Here is a 12,628-nt window from a genome sequence, read left to right on the forward strand (position 1 = left end):
TGCACTCAGCTTCAAGATGTCGAGTTCTCTCAATGCCCTGCCCTTTTGTGGGATGGGAATCCCACAGACTTATCCTCTGGAAGCTTAAGAGGACGTCATCACAAAGAGCCTGGAGCTGCCCGTTCAGCAGGCAACAGCATGCTGTTGAGTTCTTGGATTATGCTTTCCGTTTTTCTACTTGTTGATATTAAGAAACCCTGCTACGGGGCATTTACTTTGTGCCTCCTTTCATTCATGATCGCTGGGTGCCGGGAAAGCCGCCACGCTCTGCATGTACTGAACAAAGGCCCATTGTTACGGGAGAGCGGTAAGGTAGTGTGCGTTGCGTAAATTACAGGTTGCGTGTGCTGCGCATGCAGCCGCAGGTAGTGTTTTTCAATCCAGACAGCAGGAGTTCTTCAACAGACCTGACCACGACAGGGGATGCAATTTCTCAAAACATAAATCGTCTTTTTGAATTTTACCGTAATGTGGTGAAAAAATGTGGTCATATATCTTCTAATTAATACACCGTATCATTTGTGGTAAGAAATGACCACATTTATTTACCTGCCCACCGAAAAACTCTCAATGAGGCTTGAGCTGGTTCATATATCCAATTTTAGCTGGAGAATTATTGATTTTCCTCTTTCTTTTTCTAAGACAACATTGTCTGAGGTTTCACCAAGTATGTTGGCGTCCCTCTGGATCGCTCACTACGAGGTTTCACAAATGCCAGAACTTCCACCATGACACTGCCCACAAGAAGGGCAAGCACTCGGAAGCAGTCATCCAGTGTAATTTACCACTCCAGAAAGCACCTCAGTAAACACACTTAAAAAGAAAACTTGAATCTGATGGATCAAATGCCTTCTTTCATCCGGATTGCCTCATTTTGGAGAGATGCTCATTGTGAGCACAGATCAGTCAATGTTCCTGATCTCATGAGATCTGCACTGGTTCCTAAGCACAATGGTTTAGGCCCTCTGGATCATCATTCCGAAATATGATTCCCAACCCTGAAAAGTACACGTGGAACTAGTGCGCCCGAGGTGATGCCACTTCAAATGAGGCTAACTGGCACGCGGCTCTATACATGCCTCTCCGTGTATGTCCCCTTTCCGTCTACCTTCGGTCCCATGTCCCGCATCATCTGTTCTGAAACTGTGCTCGTCTGGTCGAGCACAAAGCCTGGATGCAAAGGCGATGGAGTTGTGGAAGGCTCTGTGCGACCCCTAATGACCCACCTCCTGCAGTGTCCTAAAAAGATCCAGAAGTCAGAGGATGCCCTTTAAGAGGGAGTGTAGTGGGATGTGTCACGTGGGCAGAGTGCGGCTACTTTCCTAAGTTCCTTTCCTGCACGTGACTTTTTCATCTGGACTTCTTTCTCCCGGATCCTTGGGTAATCACCTCTGGATCTCTATTCAACGCGTGAGGGCTCACTGTGATCAGCAGAGGCTTGGGAATATGTCGCCTTTTCCTTCAATGGCTTCAGTTCTCAGTCATCCGGTGCGCCTCTTCTGTCCTGCTCTACACCATGTACTCCTCTCCGTTGCAATGATCTTTCTTCTCCACCAGAACTTCTCTCATGGATCTTCTTTTCCTGGCCAGGCCAGCTGATGTGCCGACTGCACCGCGACTGATCCTAGAACCGTTCGATGGGAAGGGCGGGGTCATCAGTCTGTGGAGACACATCTGGGACATCTCCGCAAATGGAGTGAGAGTCTGAGAAGCCGTGTACTGCTCATTGGCGTATGAAAAGTGCAAAGCCCATGCAGGGAGAGCCTGCCAAGGGTGGAATGCTGAGCCTGTTAACAGTGAGACGAGAGTGGAGAGCAACCCTTCCAAGAAGAAAGATGCGAGATCAACAATGAAGGCAGGTGGATGCGAAGGACGACTGCAAGAGCTGAAGCGCAATAGCAGAGCATGCCTCTCTTGCCTGTGGTGATTAGGGAGAAATGGCAAAGGGGGGGAGACACAAGCAACCGTCACCACCTGGGGCAAATCAGGAGGACTCTGGATGCCCACACACTTCCACGTGGAAGGAAGCACAGATCAGGGCAGTGTGGACGTTTCCCCTGAGGTAAAGCTGGGAGTTGGGCTCTGAGGTAAGGGCTTCGAAAGCACCTTATCAAATCAAACACAAAGAAAGTGGTGTTCATTGTCTGCTGACCCTGCATCCCGGGAAACTGAGGACAGGGTGCTGGGATAAACCAAGGGACCTTCACTGTGTGACAAACCTGCAAGCTGGCAAACTGAGCACTAAATCCAAACGTGGACTGGGAGACCTTCATGGTGTGCCCAGATTGCATGCTGCGAAATGGAGTCCCCAGGTCAAGAAGTGAGGAGGCAATCATCATCATAGCACAATAGTGCATGTTGGGAAACAGAGTCCCGCTTCCACACGTAACTGAGAAACGTTGAATGGTGGTCAACTATACTATACTGAGCAATGGAAGCCCCTACTCCTCAAGCATCCGAAAGAGAGAAACCTGGCCATGATACTAGAAACAAATTATAGGGGTCCTCCACCCCTCAAGCATCAGAAAGAAACCCGACCAAGATTCTGCATGCTGATTATAGGGCCACTCCACTCCTCAAGCATCAGAAAGAGAGAAACCTGGCCATGATACTGCATGCTGATTATAGGGGTTCTCCACTCCTCAAGCATCAGAAAGAGAGGAATCTGGCCATGATACTGCATGCTGATTATAGGGACACTCCACTCCTCAAGCATCAGAAAGAGAGAAACATGGCCATGATACTACAAGCTGATTATATGGGTCCTCCCCTCCTCAAGCATCAGAAAGAGAGAAACCTGGCCATGATACTAGAAACAAATTATAGGGTTCCTCCACCCCTCAAGCATCAGAAAGAAACCCGACCAAGATTCTGCATGCTGATTATAGGGCCACTCCACTCCTCAAGCATCAGAAAGAGAGAAACCTGGCCATGATACTGCATGCTGATTATAGGGGTTCTCCACTCCTCAAGCATCAGAAAGAGAGGAATCTGGCCATGATACTGCATGCTGATTATAGGGACACTCCACTCCTCAAGCATCAGAAAGAGAGAAACATGGCCATGATACTACAAGCTGATTATATGGGTCCTCCCCTCCTCAAGCATCAGAAAGAGAGAAACCTGGCCATGATACTAGAAACAAATTATAGGGTTCCTCCACCCCTCAAGCATCAGAAAGAAACCCGACCAAGATTCTGCATGCTGATTATAGGGCCACTCCACTCCTCAAGCATCAGAAAGAGAGAAACCTGGCCATGATACTGCATGCTGATTATAGGGGTTCTCCACTCCTCAAGCATCAGAAAGAGAGGAATCTGGCCATGATACTGCATGCTGATTATAGGGACACTCCACTCCTCAAGCATCAGAAAGAGAGAAACATGGCCATGATACTACAAGCTGATTATATGGGTCCTCCCCTCCTCAAGCATCAGAAAGAGAGAAACCTGGCCATGATACTAGAAACAAATTATAGGGTTCCTCCACCCCTCAAGCATCAGAAAGAAACCCGACCAAGATTCTGCATGCTGATTATAGGGGCACTCCACTCCTCAAGCATCAGAAAGAGAGAAACCTGGCCATGATACTGCATGCTGATTATAGGGGTTCTCCACTCCTCAAGCATCAGAAAGAGAGGAATCTGGCCATGATACTGCATGCTGATTATAGGGACACTCCACTCCTCAAGCATCAGAAAGAGAGAAACCTGGCCATGATACTGCATGCTGATTATAGGGGCACTCCACCCCTCAAGCATCAGAGAACCCTCATCATGATACTACATGCTAATTATAGGGGTTCTCCACTCCTCAAGCATCAGAAAGAGAGGAATCTGGCCATGATACTGCATGCTGATTATAGGGACACTCCACTCCTCAAGCATCAGAAAGAGAGAAACCTGGCCATGATACTGCATGCTGATTATAGGGGTTCTCCACTCCTCAAGCATCAGAAAGAGAGGAATCTGGCCATGATACTGCATGCTGATTATAGGGACACTCCACTCCTCAAGCATCAGAAAGAGAGAAACCTGGCCATGATACTGCATGCTGATTATAGGGGCACTCCACCCCTCAAGCATCAGAGAACCCTCATCATGATACTACATGCTAATTATAGGGGTTCTCCACTCCTCAAGCATCAGAAAGAGAGGAATCTGGCCATGATACTGCATGCTGATTATAGGGACACTCCACTCCTCAAGCATCAGAAAGAGAGAAACCTGGCCATGATACTGCATGCTGATTATAGGGGTTCTCCACTCCTCAAGCATCAGAAAGAGAGGAATCTGGCCATGATACTGCATGCTGATTATAGGGACACTCCACTCCTCAAGCATCAGAAAGAGAGAAACCTGGCCATGATACTGCATGCTGATTATAGGGGCACTCCACCCCTCAAGCATCAGAGAACCCTCATCATGATACTACATGCTAATTATAGGGGTTCTCCACTCCTCAAGCATCAGAAAGAGAGGAATCTGGCCATGATACTGCATGCTTATTATGTGTGATTCTTGATGCACTGTGTTTTCTTCCATAGTCGATTTCCTAAACTGTATGCCCGTTGTTTAGTACATTGCTTTGTAGTTTGCGAGTTTTCTTGCTTCGTTGATACAGTTACACACATTTGCACATGTAAAATAACTATTTAGTAATTCCAAGTGCCATTTTGCTCCTTTTTCAAGGGAGCTCAATCCAATTTTGGCCTCCCATTCAGGGGTGGTAGGTCGGAATTTCAATCCGATTTTTGCATACTATACCTGACTCCTTGCTACTCCTTTCTACCCACACAAAATTTGGTTAACAGGGGTTGGAGGGAGTGTTGCAGGGGGAAATACTAACTGTGGTGCTATCTGAAAATACTATCCAAAAAGTATTCTTGCTTTCATTCATTTGTGCATTGTGTATGTTATGTTAGAAGGTTAAACTAAGTGTATTCAATCATTTTACAGTGTAATTATCACCACACTGGTAATTGCTATCCTATATTGAATGTGTTTGATTTGTATTCATAATTAAAAAATAAATAAATATTTCATTATTACACACTGGCCTGGTTCATGGTCCATTGCGACATGGGGTGTAGGTTAAGGGGGGGTGAGTCGGGTTGGCTGCCCTCTCAAAACTCAATCCAAATTCATTCATTTAAAAGTGTTTTAATTGTGTGCTGCCTCCCTGGCCAGTATAAAGAGTCCTGATCTGGAGTGTGATGCCTCTTTAAAATCCTTAACAACGTGCCTCCTATCCAGCTTTCTCTCATCCTCTTTCGAGCTCTCCTTACACATCACTTTACTATGTAACAACTTAAATATTTCAACAAACTCTTCAGGCAAGATGTTTTCCCTGTGGCCATCCTCAAGTGTGCCATAATGGCTTAGCTGCACAACCCCAAGTATGGTAGCACCATCTCCTTCGGGACTGCTGTCTCCTTTCCCTTTGACGGCACCATGCCCATTGTCCTGGTCGCTCTGCCCTGATTCTCCACAATATCCCTGCTTTATGAATTCCTGCTCCTAGCCTTGATCCTTAACATGTGACCTGCCCCTCTCTATCACCGTTTCCCTTCATTCACTCGTGTCCTTTTCTCCAACCATGCCCAACTTTCACTCATTAAGCCCCATGTTTTCCTGCCGATAACTCAGTCTCCCCTGTTTTCCCTGATGTCCACCATGTGTTCTGCCTCCCCCATTCTTTGTAAGCTTTTGCTGTACTCCAATCTCCAACACGATTTCCCCACCAAGTCCATTCATCCCAACACTCCTCACTATCACTGGTAACTGGCGTTAAGGTCCTGATTCCACTAGCCACCATGACACTCGGCACTGCTCTTCCACTCTCCCGTTTGTGTTCTCTGCCATGTACTGACTTCTCTCCCCATCTGCACATCCATAACAGCCAGCACCCTGACTGAGACCCATTGCCCAGGGAGTCCAACCACACCCTCCCCCACATCCTTCTCTCTATAACATGCCACAAATGGGAACCACTCAGAGTCATCAGTTGTGTGACCCCACTCCTTGCCCCACACTTCATCTATATGCTGAAGCATGTCACTGTGCAGCCCTTTCCCCATTCTCCACTTCTGCATAATACCCCTTTATCCTCTGAGGACACCATCAGTTCCCCCCAATCACCATACGCTTCGGACCTCTGAAGGGCTCTAGTTACATTACAGTCCACAACCATTGTAAGGCACCCAGGTCTCCTCGTATGTTATTGAGTTGCACCTGCAGTTTGGCCACTCATTAGAACCCATCATCAACTGTATTTTCGGCCGGTCCGGCCACTATTTCATCCAGGACATGGATGCAATGGCCCTGACCTGCTCCACACCCATGTTGTCAACCACCACACTTAGATCACATTGTTTGTGGCCATGCTCCCTGCTTGCCTTCTCGCTCCTCTCTGTTTTTCTCTAACAATATTGTGACAACTTCTCGGGTACCAGTGGTCTAGGGATGAATATCGGTTTCTTAACCATAAAACAGCCCCACACCTCTAATACCCTAGAAGGGATCCAAAAAGATTGAAATAACAAGAAAATTATAAACATCCTTGTCCAATTTTGGTAACGTGGATGGAACGGAAGGCTTATCTCCGAAAGCTCGTGGATCAATGGTTGGTTGCAATACACGGAAAATACAGTTATTACCCAATGATAAAAGAAGTGTCCAGTCGCAGCTTGTATTAAAAATATCTACTTTATTAATCACAACAGACAGTCTAACAACACTATGAAATAAAACCCATCTTGTAAAGGAATTCAGAGGACAGTTTCAAAGAAGGAAAAGGGATGCATTCTGGATACTGACAGGAGGGGAGTCGGTATGGTTAATAACCACATCAGTTAAGGTTTCTTGTCTTTAGCACAAAGGGAGGAATGGGTCTAAAAATGTCTCTAGAGGGCTTCTGGGAAGGACCGATCCACAATGTACCTCGTGCTGTAGATGTTCTTGGTGCTCGATAGAGGTCAAGTCGGCTTCAGGGTGCTTTGCAGACTTCTGTAACAGAGTTCGAGATGGGAGTCGCTGCCGGTATCAGTCAGCACGACGGTTCGGTGAGCGAAGCTGAATGAACGGCTGCAGGCTGGGCTGTACAGTGGCTCGGGGTCAGGAACCGTTCTGTCAGTGCTGATCGAAGGTTCTGAAGCACTAGTTGAGACGTATCAGATTTATTTAAGCAACAGCGGCTTGACAATGGTCAATGTTGCGTCGGTTGCGGATCGAGGATCTCGACTGGTTCGAAAATGTCCTTTAAGGCAGACGTTGTCAGAGGCTCGTTGCAGCACTTCTCCCAGCGTCTTCAATGGGCTTGTGTCATCCTTTAAGGTGGACAGCACAAAGCTGAGGAGTGTGTTGCAGGCAGCTTCCTTGATTGTAGGTTCAGAGACATTCTGGCACTTCCTATCCAGGAAACTTGCTTCAAAGTCTAGCAGAGCATGCTGCGTCCTGGCTGGATACCGGTTCTGGAGTGGCTGGAGGGTCTTCTGAGTTCTGTATCTCCTTCTGCTTCGTAGGAGTTGTTAAAGGGAGAGATCTTGCTTTCCTCTTTGAATATCATGGCCTTCCTTCACTGGCGGAAGATGTAAGGCATACTAAACCTTCAGCCAGGGTCCAAGCGGGAATTTTCCTTCCTTACTTCTTGTGAAGTCTTCAGATGATCTGCTTAAAGAGGGGCTCCAGCCCACCTTTAAAGCCAAGTGTGCCACAGTGATTGGCGTAGGCTACGTATACCTTAATGAACCAGTCATGTGGTCCCTACCAACAATCTCCTGTATGCATGAGATCATAATCAGAGTGCTTTGCCACAGGAAAGGTAAGGGGGTGAACAGGAACAAGGCGTGAACCAGAACTAAAATGGCAGCAACCTTCCCTCAACAGAAAGCTATGGCCACACTCTAGTTAATGGTCCTGTCTATGTGGTCCCTGTTAAAGCAGCAGGTCTCCTTTGAAGCTGTGTCGAGACCAGACTCTCTGGCTCCTGCAAACCACATTATTGTACCTTATGAATGGAGTCCCCTAGTGGGGTGGCCTACTTTAAACAGCAGCTCACTGTCATTGATACTGAGGGCGTGAGCTAGCTTCAGGTTGACCAGTTACATTTGAAAGGTTGTTGGGTTTCCTGTCTCCTTAGTTAACCTCTGCAGCCATGCCCCATGTGGGCCTGTTTGAAGTACCCTCTATTGGTATGTTATTTGCTGCCACCAGCTGCAGGGCCTAACAAAAGAGCAGTGTGGATCCATTGAGCCTTTGTTAGTTAACCAGGCTGGTCATGGCAGGGGTAAGGTTGGTCTGCCCCCTTCCATGAGATGACATAGTGCACTCCTGGCTGTCACATTCCAACTACATATGACAGGGCAGACTGTGCCCCTTAGGCTGTGCCCAACCAGAGTACATTGGTCTATGCGTTTGTCATGGTGTGAGCATAGGAACATGTGTGTGGATTAGCCCCACACATTTTCCAGAGGTTGGTCTACCATCATTCCTTTCAATTAAACGTTTCAAAAAGCCCAGGTGATTGCACGCCCACCATGTGGATGGTCGAATTCCTCACAACTATCCTGTCCTTTTCCCAGTGTCAACCTTGACTATCATCCAGTCACCTTCTACAGCCCACTCCTGTGAGCTCCCTACCCCTATCTCCCAACATATCAAATTGCTCACACTCCTTTGTCCTCACACTCCTTGCTTTGCTCGTGTTACCCCACAGCATAACCCCTAGCATAGAAGAGTTCATGATGCCTTGGAGAAACAACATGCAAGAGGTCAATTCACTGGCTTCCTTGTTCTGAGTATGGGTCAAGTGGACCCAGTATGGTAAAACAACATGCTGGTTTGTGGCAACATATTTGCTTTAGTTTTTCTGAGAGATACACAGCTGGAAAATGCTTAGAGAAATGATAGTGTGATGTGCACAACTGGAGTGCACGTGATTCTGCGTGTCCTGATTAATTCGCCTAGTCCCCTCTTTTGAGTGTGGACTGATAGGACTCGATCGCTAACCCATGATTAGGGCACATCGGTCACCTAACCATTAGGTTGAATGCTTGTGGTCCAAACTTAAGATGTAGTTGTGCGTTTTCTCGCTATTCTGTCTTGGCGCAGCCTGGTAGCGAGTTACAGCCTTGACGTTGGATGGAGTGTTTGAAGCCTTTTGGGGTCTGTTGTTTCCCTTGTTTTCTCCGTGTACACGTGGGTTAGAGTTTGTGTAGTGGGCCAGCTTGGTGGTTGGATGGCGAGGGTCAGCCTTGAGGTTAAGCGGTCCTGCTGTAAGGGGTGAGTGTACAGTCTGATTGGTGAGAACAATCTAATGTACTTTTCTTTACCTGCGTGTATGGTGGATTGTTTTCCCTCGGTCTGAGGCTAGATTTTGTCAGGAGCCAGGGAGGCGGGAATGCCTGCCAGTGACAAGTGACCAGTTTGCGTATTTACCAAATGCATTGCCTTTGGTTGCAGGGCCTGATGTTGTGGTCATCGGTATGGTGGCACCTTGGCGAGTGCCTGGTGCACATCATATCAGCTCAAACGTTGTTGTTTGTTCCCCTGTACTCTTGCTTCTGTTTCATAGGGAAGGAGGGTGTTGTGTAGTCTGACCTGTGTCCTCTCTTTGCCTTTCTAAGCGTGGAATGTACATGTGTGGTGCTGTCACGGTCTGAGGGTCTCGTGTGCTAGTGAAATGTGGTGCTTTGAATGATGTGGACAGTGGCCCGGCGGAGGTAGCCCGTGGTCCACGTCCCATCCCTAGTGTCCCGTGTCTTAGTAACGTGAAAAATCCTATATCGCGTAGCTTAGCGGAATAAACCTACCAGAAACATACCTTAACGTCCAGCCGTGTCCTTCACGAGGTAGACACCCATCCCAGAGGCTACCGGATGTCCGGTGAAACGCCATTCTCCAGGCCTGGGATTTCAGGCGCGCATCACATTAACACTTCCCGCGCATGCTCTTAACACAGTCGCTCCCAGGATCCTTCAAAAACTGCGCCCAGCCGCCTGTGTTGGAGAATTCCTGGAAAGCCAGGTCTTAAAATATCCCACCTACGAAAAAGTTCGTTGAACGGGTGTCTGCTGGCCGTGAAATATGCGACACGGGGGCCAGATAAAGGCACACACAAGCCCCTCTCCCGCTGCACGTTTCCCCTCTGTGTTCACAGAGCTGTGTGAAGATGGCGAGGGCGGCGGGCAGCCTCTCATCTGTGCTTCTCGCCTTCCCGCCAGCTTCCGCACGTGCTCGCGAGAGGCGTGGCCAGTGGAGAAGGAGACTTCATTTGGAGTGCAATCAACACAGCGGGGCAGGGGGGGAAATAGGGTCATCCATCCGCTCCCCATTCAAAAGTCATTTCCCACGAGCTGGGAGCACTTCAACCTTCAGCCCTGCCCATCATAATGAATAGTATGGGGCCATGGGACTCGTAGTCCAAATCTTCAGGGGAGTCATGCCAGTACAGCACTTCTCTGGTGTAAGGGTATCTCTGTGACCAAGCTTCAATTCCTAAATCCATGAACATTCAATATCCAGGGCTGAAAGTGTAAGCCACTTTTGGGCTGGCAGAGGGTTCTGTGATAGCATGCCTTGTTCTTAGATGCACAGTAAGACCACCGGTCTCCAGACCGTGGTGTGCCCCCCAATACAGAAAGGAACTGATTGATCGGAGAGCCATTTTCTGTCCAAACAGCAAGAATTCAATCCAGTTCTAGCCATAAGAATATCACTGCCCATTTACCCATCAGAAAAGCGCCGAAGACGAAATGTGGGCGCTTTTCAGCAGAATTCTGCAAAGATGCCACCTCTAGATCTTATTCTGGGAAAACCAAAAGTCTGCTTGCCAGAGGTGCAGGATCAGCTGTTCCCAGCGCTCACAGACTAACCTGCAAACCCAGGCCTGTTCTTCACCGGTCACTGAGCTCTGTCAAATTTCTTTTAGACACTTCACTTTGTTACCTGTGAAAATATAAAAGGGAAAGCAATTGCAGTGCTTAGATAATTTTCCAGTGGCGATTGCCTGTGGATTGTCCCTGGAGCGTTGTGAATGTTGGGTAGTTCGAAATGACAGGGGTTCACAATGATGCATGCTGTTAAACACAATACATGGAACAATTACTACAGGCAGGTGATTGTGCAATGCATTTTCTTTCAATATGTTTCTTTAAATCATGATGGTACCGTTTGAAAACACAGAGCAGATTTTGTTTTAGGGTGACATTACTTTTCATGTAGACAATTGCAGGATGGGGAAATATCAAATACATTTTGCTCATGTTGCTCTAAAGATTTCTATACTTGTCAGGTGGTTTATTATGTGATATGTGCACGTTTCGTGTAATTTCAACAACAACAAAAATGAGTATCATTTTCGCCCTAAATATTGACAATGTCCCCTGGCACTGCCCGCTCAATCCCACCCACATCGCTATGACAACCCCTCTGTCTCCCACTGAGTCCCCGGAGTAAATCTTTTCCTTTTCTAGCACTGGATTTACCTATTTTCCCCACTATAAATTCAGTTCACGTAGCCCTCAAGCACAGAGCACCAAGGTTCCCTCGATGCGAATGCAGCACTTTAGCGTAAGTTAACCAATGGCAAAGCACTGCTGTTGTGTGGCGGACTGACCCATAACCCCATTTGAACAGTGTGCAATTGGCCAATAACACAGGAAGACCTGTGGCCGGGGAAGAACCAGTCACACATCAGGCACTCAAAGTCCAGCACAGTTTCATCCACATGTTCAGTGCTCTCTAGTGGCCCCATGTCAGACGTGCCGCATTACAATTAGCTTGCCACTGGCCTATCGCAATCACTGTGACTGATTGTGCCTGACTCCTTCACAGGAGGGAGGACAGGTTGATCAATAAAGAAGACGACCCTCTGGTGTAACTCTTTGTCATCAGGCGTATTGCGAGGTTTGACAGGATGAAGGGAATCTTCAGATAAATCGCTTTGCCATGATTAAAAATACAACTTTTCTGTAGGATGCATTTACTGTCCTCAAAGGTCCCCCACCTTGTTGCTCAGCAAACTCGAGTACTGCTCAAGTCGACTCCCTGGCCATCCACTTTACCCCCCCCCCTCCTTAGACATCGTTCTCAACTTTGTTGCTCGTACTCGCTGCAACCTATCCAGTTCCTCCCCGGCTTCTACCTACCGACACAATGATGCCTGGAGCTCCATGCACAACTGCTCCCTTTTCAAGTTCTGTCTCCTAGACCACAGAGCTATCAATGATCTTTCTGCACAGTACCAGGCTCACCAGCAGTCATCTTCTGCACGGAACCTCACTGTCGTAAGATCTCCGCGGGCCATCTCTTGTTTCTTCTCTTCCGCCCTAGTTGCCCGCTCCATTGGGACCCGCTGCCCATCACAATCAAAGCCAATGTAAGTCACCTATATTTTTCATTATTTTTGTCCCTGCCCTATGTCCAAGCTTAGTTCAAACCCTCATAAACTACCTCATCACTCTTTCTCATCTTTGTGCTATTGTACAGGCATCCTTCCGGTAAAGTCTTGACCATCTGTAAATGGGTTATTGTAAGTCATTTCTTTTATTTTATTTTTAATTTCATCTATTAAATTGTAAGTAATTTTTGATCAAAGTTGATGTCTCTGGTCTTCAAATAATAAAAACA

The 12,628-nt window shown here is 47.4% G+C and overlaps 1 protein-coding gene across 2 annotated transcripts in view; it reads left to right on the forward strand.

Annotated features, from left to right (window-relative positions):
- COL4A6 (collagen type IV alpha 6 chain) overlaps positions 1–12,628 on the forward strand; it is an 856,046-nt gene that overhangs the window by 66,572 nt on the left and 776,846 nt on the right. The gene's annotated exons all lie outside the window — the stretch shown is intronic.

Source organism: Ambystoma mexicanum, chromosome 5p (genome assembly GCF_040938575.1).
Source record: "Ambystoma mexicanum isolate Mex_15411 chromosome 5p, UKY_AmexF1_1, whole genome shotgun sequence".
Lineage (NCBI taxonomy): Eukaryota > Metazoa > Chordata > Amphibia > Caudata > Ambystomatidae > Ambystoma > Ambystoma mexicanum.